The 9774-nt window shown below is 48.4% G+C and overlaps 1 pseudogene; it reads left to right on the top strand.

Annotated features, from left to right (window-relative positions):
* The first annotated feature begins 118 nt into the window (after nucleotides 1-118).
* On the top strand, nucleotides 119-1157 carry LOC115319414 (annotated as a pseudogene).
* The last annotated feature ends 8617 nt before the right edge of the window (nucleotides 1158-9774 follow it).

Genomic DNA, 9774 nt, shown 5'->3' with positions numbered 1-9774 from the left:
TTGGGTATTTAAGGAACAGCTACCAGGGGTGCCTCTTCCACTAGAACCCATATTGACACGATGGGGAACGTGGCTTAAAGCTGTAGAGTATTACAGTACTAACTTTGCTGGTGTGAAGATGGTCATTAACGGGTTTCCAGCAGACGATAGTGTCTCAGTCAAAAAGGCTCAAGATGTCCTGCGCGAGGACACTCTCGAAGGTGACCTGGCGTATTTGTGCTCCAATTTCACGTTTCTGGCGGACACAATCAAGAGCCTCGAAAGTGCTGGCGAAACTCTGGCTCGGAACATCGGGCTCATTTCGAACGTTCAAGAACGAGTCGACGCCGTCCCCGCAGGCCCCGCTGCTGTACAAGCTCGTTCAAAGCTTCAGTCCGTCTTGAGCAAAAATACTGGGTTTTCTGTTGTGGGATTTCCCCTTTGGGGGTTACCACTTAGAAACACAAAGAGTTCCTTGGGTCCGCATAAAGACGTGTTTATTGACTGCAATGTCAGCACGCTTCGCTCTTAGACAATGAAAAGTCTGGGCGCTGGCTCAATTGCCAGTATCACCGGGTCGGTTTCCCGCGCTGCCGCATTAGACAGATTCAAGGGAAGTCGGAGGCCCACAAAGAAAAACCGAGCTCCGTAGAGCCAGGGCCTCTGCCGACGAGAGCCCCTGGCCCACCTTCGGGGCCAGCTTATGTAGCCTCGGAGAATGGACGCGCCCGGGGAGGCCACTAGCAGTCGCGTCCATCATAGCTCTCAAGGGTGTGCCGAAGGCGCGTTCACCCAAATGGGCAAGGGAGAGCCGGCCCCTTCGGGGAATTCGGCCTCGTGGTTCCTTGTATCCGGGAGGCCGACGCCATTGGTGACGACGACTCCCACGGCCTGCTTGAAGCTAGGCCTGGATAGGGATAGAGGGAACCCAATGGTTCCCACACTGTACTCAAAGAAGTCTCGAAGGTTCTCACCGGGGAACACTCCAGGTACCAGAGGGTGTGGAAGCATTGAATATTCCTAAGTACAAGTACGCCCCGCTCACATCAGTTGACGTGGAACGCTCTTTTTCAGCGTACAAACTGGTTTTAAGCGACAAGAGGCAGAAGTTTGAACCCAAGAATCTTGAGATGGCGCTTGTTTGCTATTGTTTTCATAATTTTTCCCGTTGTTTCTAGCTGGACTATGTACAGCCTGGGACAGCTTAGTACCGGTGCGGGCTTGAGTCGGCTTTTTTTTCTCGAACGTTGGACAAATTAAATTGTAATGCCTATTGTACTACTTTATTCTGTATTTCTTTGAATGGGCAGAGGCCTCCAAGAACACCCTGTGAATAAAAACTGATTGTGCCAATAAATGCCTAATACGAAGTTTTTAGTGTCTTTTATAGGCGCCTAAAAGTAAATTTTTTAGTGCCTAAACGTTCGGCCTCTAGACTAATAACTCTGTGGTACGGATGACAAACGGAGCTAAACGTTATTTAAAGGGGTCTAATGAACGATGGCGAACTCATACGGCGGTTATGGTGGCAACAGCGCTAAAGGGAACGTCGCCCCATGTCCCCACGTTGAGCTTGGCTTACCTTTGTAAACTAAAAGACGTCAGCAGGTGATGCTAGTGATGAGCCTGCTCACATTCGACTCCCCCTTAATAGGACTAAGGCCCTTTGGTACCAAAGCTTTAATTCAGAAAGGTCGTAATCTGTCAAGCACTTGGGTGGGCGTCGCGCTCGTTGGGGCCTCGAGCTTGGACCGGGGGTTGTAAGTTTTGTGTTGACACTGGGTGTTGTTCCAGTTCTTACAGGTTCTGCTTCGGCACTTGTTGTCGGTCCAATTGTTACAGGTTCTGCTTCGGCACTGGCTGTCCGTCCGGGTCGCAGATGGGCAAGGAGGGTAGGGTCTACTTATAGAGGACGGAATACTTTGAGCTGGCTGGAGTGCGCAACTCGCTCGTCTCTTGATGAATCGTCGGTTGGATTAGTTATATGGCGGATCTCATAGGTGACTGGGGTCTTCTGTGTGATTACTTGATAAGGTCTCTTGTTTGTTAAAGCAAGTTTTGTAGTGGTACCTGTGATTGGTTCCTGACGTCGAAGCCATACGCGCTGGACTGGTTGAAATATGACGTGGCAATGGCTCTTGTCATAGCGACGTTTCCGCTGTCGCTGAGCTTGTTCCGAATTATGATGCGCTTCGCTGCGGCGCTCTAAAAGGTCTGGAAGGCTTGCTTCTAGGGTGGTGGTTCCAAGGCGCCGGAACTTCTTCATGGGTAGCTTGGGCACATATCCGTGCATCAACTCAAAGGGAGAGAACTGTAAAGTTGTATCAATGAATGTGTTCACAGCGGAGGCTGCGGCGGTTAGTTTCTCTTCCCAACGTGATGGCTCAGCATTGCACATTTTTCTCAGCACCGAGGCAAGCGTCGCGTTATTTCTTTCGATGAGCCCATTGCTTGTCGCGCGGTACGCTACCGAGAAGTGCTGTCGAATACCGTGAAGAGCCAAAAATCGTGTGAATTTGCAGGACTGAAACGCATGACCCTGGTCAAACAGGCCGTCCTCGGGCACACCGTAGTGGTAAAGACGGTGTACAAGTGTTGAATTACTTCTTCGGTGCAATTCTTGACACGGCACCTGGCACAATGAAACGCGTGGAGAAGTCTATAGGGTTCTACTTGCCACCGTCGCTTAGAGGCATTGTAACGTGGTCCAGCGCAATAGTGTTGGAGGGGACTTAGGTTGTCGGCACAAAGCTCATCCTTCCAACGTTGCGTGTGGTTTGGCGGTTGTTGACCTGAAATGTTCGACATCCGTCAATATAGACGGTTTACAGCAGCTGTGCATGGGCGCCGCCATTACCGCCCTTCAGTTCTTGTTTCCTCCTATTACATTTACTTCGCTTCATCGTTACCACAGCGGGGCAGGTTATTGCCACTTTAGGTTCTACTGTGCCCTTCTCCACAGCATTAACCTTTCTGGAGGCTTGTCAACGACCGCTTTAGTGGCTCGGCATCTGGGAAAGACAAAAGAAGGTCAGCAATGGCGGCTGTAATTTGGCGCGTGTGTAAAGCGTCTATACTGGGTCACCGTTGAGGACATTCGTGGCCACCATAAGCGGTCCTGCAGTTTCTTCAGAGTGCGCTTTGCATCCCTGTGGTCGCTGTTATCGTGAGTCAGCTCAAGCACAGACTGACGCAACTTGTGGGGCACACCAAATGTGTTCACGTTCAAATGCGTGCGACGGCACAGGATGTCATTTATGACGAGGAAGTTTTGCTTTGCTTCATCATCGGTCATTAGACTCTGGTGTAGGGCGTCTTCTTGCTGAAGTTGGTGCAAGGTCACCATGGGCTCCACGGTGGCACAGGCAAGACGTGACAGTATGTCTGGAACAACATTTTGTTTCATGGCAACAAAAACCCGAGACTCAGGAACACAGAAGGGGACGAAGATGTCCCCTTCTGTGTTCCTGAGTCTCGGTTTTTTATTACCATGAATCACCAACATTTTGTTTGCCTGCTTTCTGATGCACAGTCAAATCAAACTCCACAAGGTCCATGAGCATTCCCGTAAAGCGACGCGACGGCCTGAAATTTGCCGTCAGGCAGGTGACTGACCAATTATCGGTCAGGAAGCCAAACTTCCGGTTAAGGAGGTAGTGGCGAAACTTCTGGGAGATAGCCCAACGAGCAGCCAAGCATTCCCAAATGTTGCTGTGCAAGTTCTTTTCGGGGGCTGACGAAGCTCTGCTAGCATACTCAATGACCACCTCACTGCCATTTTGGAGTTGTGAAAGGACAGCAACACGTGCCACAGCTGATGCATCCATGGTCACAGTAGTCAGTGCTGATGGACCAAAATGCTCAAGAACAGGAGCAGAAGTGAGCCCTGCGCGGAGAGCTTGAAATTAAGATTCGCAAGCAGGGGTCCACTTAAAGACTCCACTACTGAGGATGGTCTGGAGAAGAGCCGAATCTTTGAAAAACTTGGGAATAAAACGTCGGTAAACGTTTGCAGTCTGCAACCAGGACAGGAGAGACTTGGTGCTTGTCGGTGTGGGTATCTTCAGAATGGCTTCTACTTTTGCTGGGTTGTGCCGTTTCCCTTCCTTGGAGAGGACGTAGCCTAGGAACTTCAATGATGGTACAGCGAACCGGCACTTTGTTAGCGAAATTGTAAAACCACTCGTCTGTAGCAGTGCGAGGACTTCTTCAAGGAAGTCGATAACTCGTGAAAATCGATAGCAAAGAGCAGGACATCGTCCAGATACACTCGAACTTCACACTTGGGGTGTCGGAATCGAAGCTGCTTGAAGACTGCTTGCATTGCTTTTTGAAATATGGCGGGGGCTTTTTTGAGTCTATATGGCATTCTTGTCCACTGGAACGTGCCACAACGCGTAATGAAAGACCTCTTGAGCTAGTCTTCCGGGCACACTCCTATTTGCCAGTAGGCAAACCTCAGGTCAAGGCAGGCGAATAGCGAGCAACCTACTATGTCGTTCATATTGTCCTTGGCACGAGGAAGCGGCTGAGCGACACTGACTGTCTGCTTGTCCCTGTAATGCCCCACAACAAGACTAAACATGCAAAAAATTACTGGAAGATGGTTTCATGCTTAAGACACTTCCTGAACTCGAAGAAAACAAAGTTTTATTTATTTTTTTAATTATTTGCATATAATACAGATCGTATCATATGTGATACACTGGGCATTACTGCCAAAAATTTCAGCTGTGGTATGCGATAAAACAATTTCAATCTTTGTTGTAACAAAGGTGAGCATTGCACTTATGGCAGCATGTATATGAAAAATTGTTCGTCCTGGTGGGCAGGATTTGCATCGGAGCCTGCTGCACCCCAAATCCGCATGTGGCTGACTCCATCACACCGCACATCATATTGAGGCTTGCTGGCAGAGAGCTTGCGCTGTTTAGCAGCTGGGATAATGGGCGATGGTGGTTTCCCAACAGGTCTTTTTGCTACTGCAATCAGGCACTCCGCGACGTCAGCTTGGAATCGCCTCAGGTTGATGTGTCTCTCATCCAGTTGGGCGCAGTGCCGTCTGTACAGAAGCCATGCGTTGACAGTGGAGACCATGAGTGTGTGGTAAAACAAGTAGATATACAATCTTCGGGATTTTATAGGAAACTTATAAAGTTCAGTCAGGTAGTTCAGCAGGTCTACTTCTCCCATAAAGGAGTTGTGGGTGGCGACAGCTCGTGGTTGTTTTACTTGCGTGAACATTTTTTTCTTTTTTGTCCCATCGTCAAACTGTGCAGACAGGTTCCGTGGATACATAGTTGGAAACCATTGTTACTACTCTGTTGTCGAACCACCTTATTACCGCAACACTTCTCGTATTGTCCACAGCATAGTCAAAGGCGCCACGACCCTGATTCTTCAGATACCTTTCAGTCTTGAGGCGGCAGTCTTTCACCCTGTTATTCCTCAGCGTTCCTACAAATCCAAGTCCCCTCTTGTGAAATTCCGCCGCCAAAGCTATGGAAGCGAAGAAATTGTCGGCGGCTACTTTATAGCCTTTCTGCTGCGGAAAATATTCACACATTTCCATTGCCACGTCACCACCCAGCCCAAACTGTTATTGTCTTGTGGCCTGGCCTTGATAAACATCAAAATGGTAGAGGAAGCCTGAAGATCCTGCACGCCCCCCCCCCCCCCCCCCCAATTTAATACCCCATGGGTTTGGGTTTGCTGGCATATACTGTGTTATTGGGCACCTCCCTGTAAACGAAACCATCATTTCATCAACACTGTTGTGCTCTTCAGGCTCAATCGATAGCAAGTTTTCTTGAAGTGCACTTAGCCGGCTGCGTATCTTCCATGCCTTGTCAGCTTTTGTTTGGTCCATGGCTTGACTATTGTTTGTAAAGTGCAGGAGCCTCATAATATTTTCGAAGCGATTTCTTGGCATCACATCAGCAATCGCTGAAAACCTAGTGCCATTTTCCCAATAGGAGCGCACACTCGGCATTTGTACGAGGCCCATCAACAGGTACATACCGATGTACTGTTCTACTTCATTTTCCGTCACGTTTAGTGAAGTTCCCGTAGTTTGCACACTGTAGAGGTTCGTCTCAACAGCCAGAGATTCGATCATAGCCGGGCTTACGAACTTCCGAAAATACGAAAGTGGGGACGCAATGCCGAGCGGCGGTGTAAATTCATCACTGAACGTAGGAAGGGACGAGTCCAGAAGCCGCTTTCTCCAGTGGCCCCTGTCAACAGAGCCGGTACAACACGGAGAATGGCTGGCATCGTCGCTTTCATCCTCGGATGAATCGTCACTGCTGTTCGAAGCCGACTCAAGACGATTGCTTGCGCTGTTCGGAATGTACTCATTCTCGTCTTCATCGCTTAAGTCACCGAAGTCACTGTCGTCCCCCGTAAGCAAATAGCCGAGAATATTCCGGGCCCCTTGTGGGCTGCAAAAAACGAATTAAAATAACATCTATTTACGTGGAAATGTGATACGTAGCACATGTGATACAGATGTCGCAAACTACAAGGAATGCCCACTGTAGTATATTTGATACGCTAGAAATTTGCTTGTCTATGAGCGGTGAGACGTAAGCAGACTTCGAATCAAAGCTGTCTAGCGGTATCACCAAGTATGGCACTTACAAATAGCACAAAAAAGCAATGCACTCACCTTCAGCAACCGGCAGACTCTTTCTATACCTCCCATTAGGATTCCAATTGCAGACGGCAGCGCCAAATCTCCCCTAACGGGCGTTGGGTTTCTCCAAATGCCATAAGAAATAGACAAAACAATACGCGCGCCGTCGTCATGGCAACCGCTTGGTTATGGGAGAGGGTGTGAGAAGTGTGGTTCCTCCTCTCCCTCTCTCTCACCCTCGGCGGCAAGAGGATGCGAGGATGCAAACGAATTTGCATTCTATTAGCCCCGAGAGCGAACACAAGCGTCGCTGCGGTCGCCGCGCCCTGATTGGGTGAGGTGTATCGTGACGTCAGGGGGAGTACTTCGCTCCGCGATCTCGCATCGGCTCGCTTCCCAGCACCGGTTTCCCGGTTTGGCGTTGTGTGCCGCAAGCTCTTCGAGGAGCTGGACTTCGTTTACCCGGTGTACAAGACGCTGAGTTAGGCCGATATTGACGTACTTCCGTACATTTTATCTGAATTGTCATTTCCAATTAAAACAGACTGCTACAGGTCCCCAAAAGCTTCCTCAGCCTCCAAACTCCCTACAGCTGGACTCTCTGATAACAGAGAAAAACAGTAGTAAAAGCAAGCATTCGAACGTCTGTCCAGCGGTAGATGCAGCACTGATAGCAGAAAATGTGGAACCTGTGAAGGGCGAAAGTCTGCGTGAGAAAAGCTTCTGGTATTTTAGCTTCAGGACACTTAGATTTAAGTAAAATCTCAATTTTAGGGCTTAAGGTATTAATAACGAACCTTCGCTTACGTTTGTTATACATTACTTGAGGGTTGATATAAACAAGTCCACAAATACCACCCGTGTATTCCTTTGAAATACTATCCAAATCCAACAAAGGTTAAATGCGAGCAATGTATATAATAAATGTTCCTTGTTTTTTTTTTACTTTGCTCCTGCACTTGGGCTGTCTCACTTGTGATTCACTACCCATGGCCCAGACTGTATTTAGCCTGTTGCTCGAGGAGCATGCAGCTTTTCTGCTTCGGCGATCTTGTTTAAAAACAGAGATACAAAAGAAAAATAGTATACATCACCTGCCAATTTATTCAGACCATCAACAGTATTTATTGTGCGAGATGTAAATCTATAATGATGCTCCTGCAATTGTGGCCATATTTCTTTATTTTCATATACCAGCTGCGATTCATGCGTTGCCTGCCCTGTCAACATGCTTAAAATGTTGGTCGAAGTTTCGCCTGTAGCTACAGGCCATACCTAAATAGAGGCTCATATAAAAATGTACACTTCCTACGGGAAACACGTTTAAAAAATTAAATAGAAACGAGCGCGCCGACAGCTAGCGTCTTCACAGCCTCCACAGGGCGAGCGGGGCGAGTCGGGGAAAAATTCTCTCCTCGCCGTGACGTCACCCCGGTTCGCCGTAAGGGGGCGCCACGCGAACTTCTCGGGGCTAATTATCGCTGATGTTGAGAAAAGAGGGAACTGCTCCCATTGCCGCCGTCTCGCTCTTCTACAATACAATGTAATCTTTTTTTTTTTTTTTTTTTTAAGTGTGTTTACCTTTTTTTTGCGAATGTCCGACGCTTCCGAAACGATTATACTTGACTTTGCGTCGCTCGATTGAGATCAGCTTGGCAACAGTGCATGTTCAGTGACAGCCAGTTCTCATAAAATCGTCAATCAATGAATGCAAAGTACGCCCAGCCGCCGCTGTTTAGCGGCTTAAGATGGGCGCACATCGCCAGTCTGAGCAAAAGTCCAAACTTCTTTTGCAAGTTCTCTTTTTATTAGGCACGTTCTTTATACAGAGAAAAAAAAAAGTTCACTGCACGGCACAACAAAGTAACAAAATCTACACGAAACTACTATTCAAGTATTCACAGACCTGCAATCACATATCTAACTTTGCGGTAGTTAGAGACAGTGATTCGATCGCCACGGTCTCTCGCAGGTTCCTTCTGCAGCGAGCTGCTGCACGCACGAGCTGCGGTGCTCTAACACCGATACCGCTCACACCGCTCATTTTAAGATACATGCGCTGTCCCTTGTGACCTTCTACAATAACTCTACCATAAAGAAACATGCACCAGCAAGCTTTCGGCAATCCGAAACTGTATAACCAAAAGTATAGCAGCCCGTCTTTACCTTTCGTCACCCGATCGGGAACCCAAAGAACTTGGCAGAGCTGTTACCACTGGAATTAGAGCACCACTGAGTCGAGCAATAGACAAGGTTTTGTTTGCTCCGTGTACTGGTAGAAGAAATAGACCGATAGCCAACAGGTCAACGCCACTGCCCGCTGCCGCAAACGAAAACCACCACCGCACCGCTGGCACAGGCGCCGTCGAGCAGCCGACGCATCCACGAGCGCGGCAGCCGACGCGCAACTGTTCTCAACGGTCAAAATACAAAAAACAACCGGCCAATGAGAGCGAAGTATGAGGGCGAAACTTTAGCTAACCAAAATTTTTGTTTCATCTTACCAGGATAAGTTTTGAAATTTGTAAGCAGCAACAATAATATGTATCTCATCCTATTAAATAAACTTTCTGGCGTAAACCGGAAAATTTAATAGAATACCAACGATACCAACGGATAAGAGATGGCGCTCAAATAGCTAACCGGAAGTCGCTCGCTGTGTCCGCCGGCTGCCTTCAGTTTCAGAAGAACGACCATAAAATGTACGCGTCCTGATCGCTATGCTACTGTAGCTATGCCACTTGTGCTCGGCTCCGCCATTTTCAATTGTGTCGGGCAACCCCCTGCCGGGCAAAACGTGTACCAGCAGGAAGCGGAGACCTTTGTGACTTCCTCTACAACTGATAGATGGCGCTTTTGGCCCGCAAAACCGAAACCGAAACTGCTTTTGTCTCTGGGATCTTGCATAGCATATCTGATACGCTGGGCATTACAGGTGGGATGTAGTTCACACACTGTCGTTTCTTGCTTCCACGAGAAACAATGACCACGGAGAAGGCCCAAGTGCTGGAAGGAGGCACTATAATGCCCTTCCTCAGGACCTCTTCCGTTTGCCAGTCGTTTCTTGCTTCCACGAGAAACAATGAACACGGGGAAGGCCCAAGGGCTGGAAGAAGGCACTATAACGCCCTTCCTCAGAGCTCTTCAGTTTGCTGCTA

This window comes from Ixodes scapularis, unplaced genomic scaffold (genome assembly GCF_016920785.2).
Source record: "Ixodes scapularis isolate PalLabHiFi unplaced genomic scaffold, ASM1692078v2 PGA_scaffold13__105_contigs__length_92229423, whole genome shotgun sequence".
NCBI lineage: Eukaryota > Metazoa > Arthropoda > Arachnida > Ixodida > Ixodidae > Ixodes > Ixodes scapularis.
Note: the sequence above shows the minus strand (reverse complement) of the source record. Positions and strands in the feature narration are given on the sequence as shown.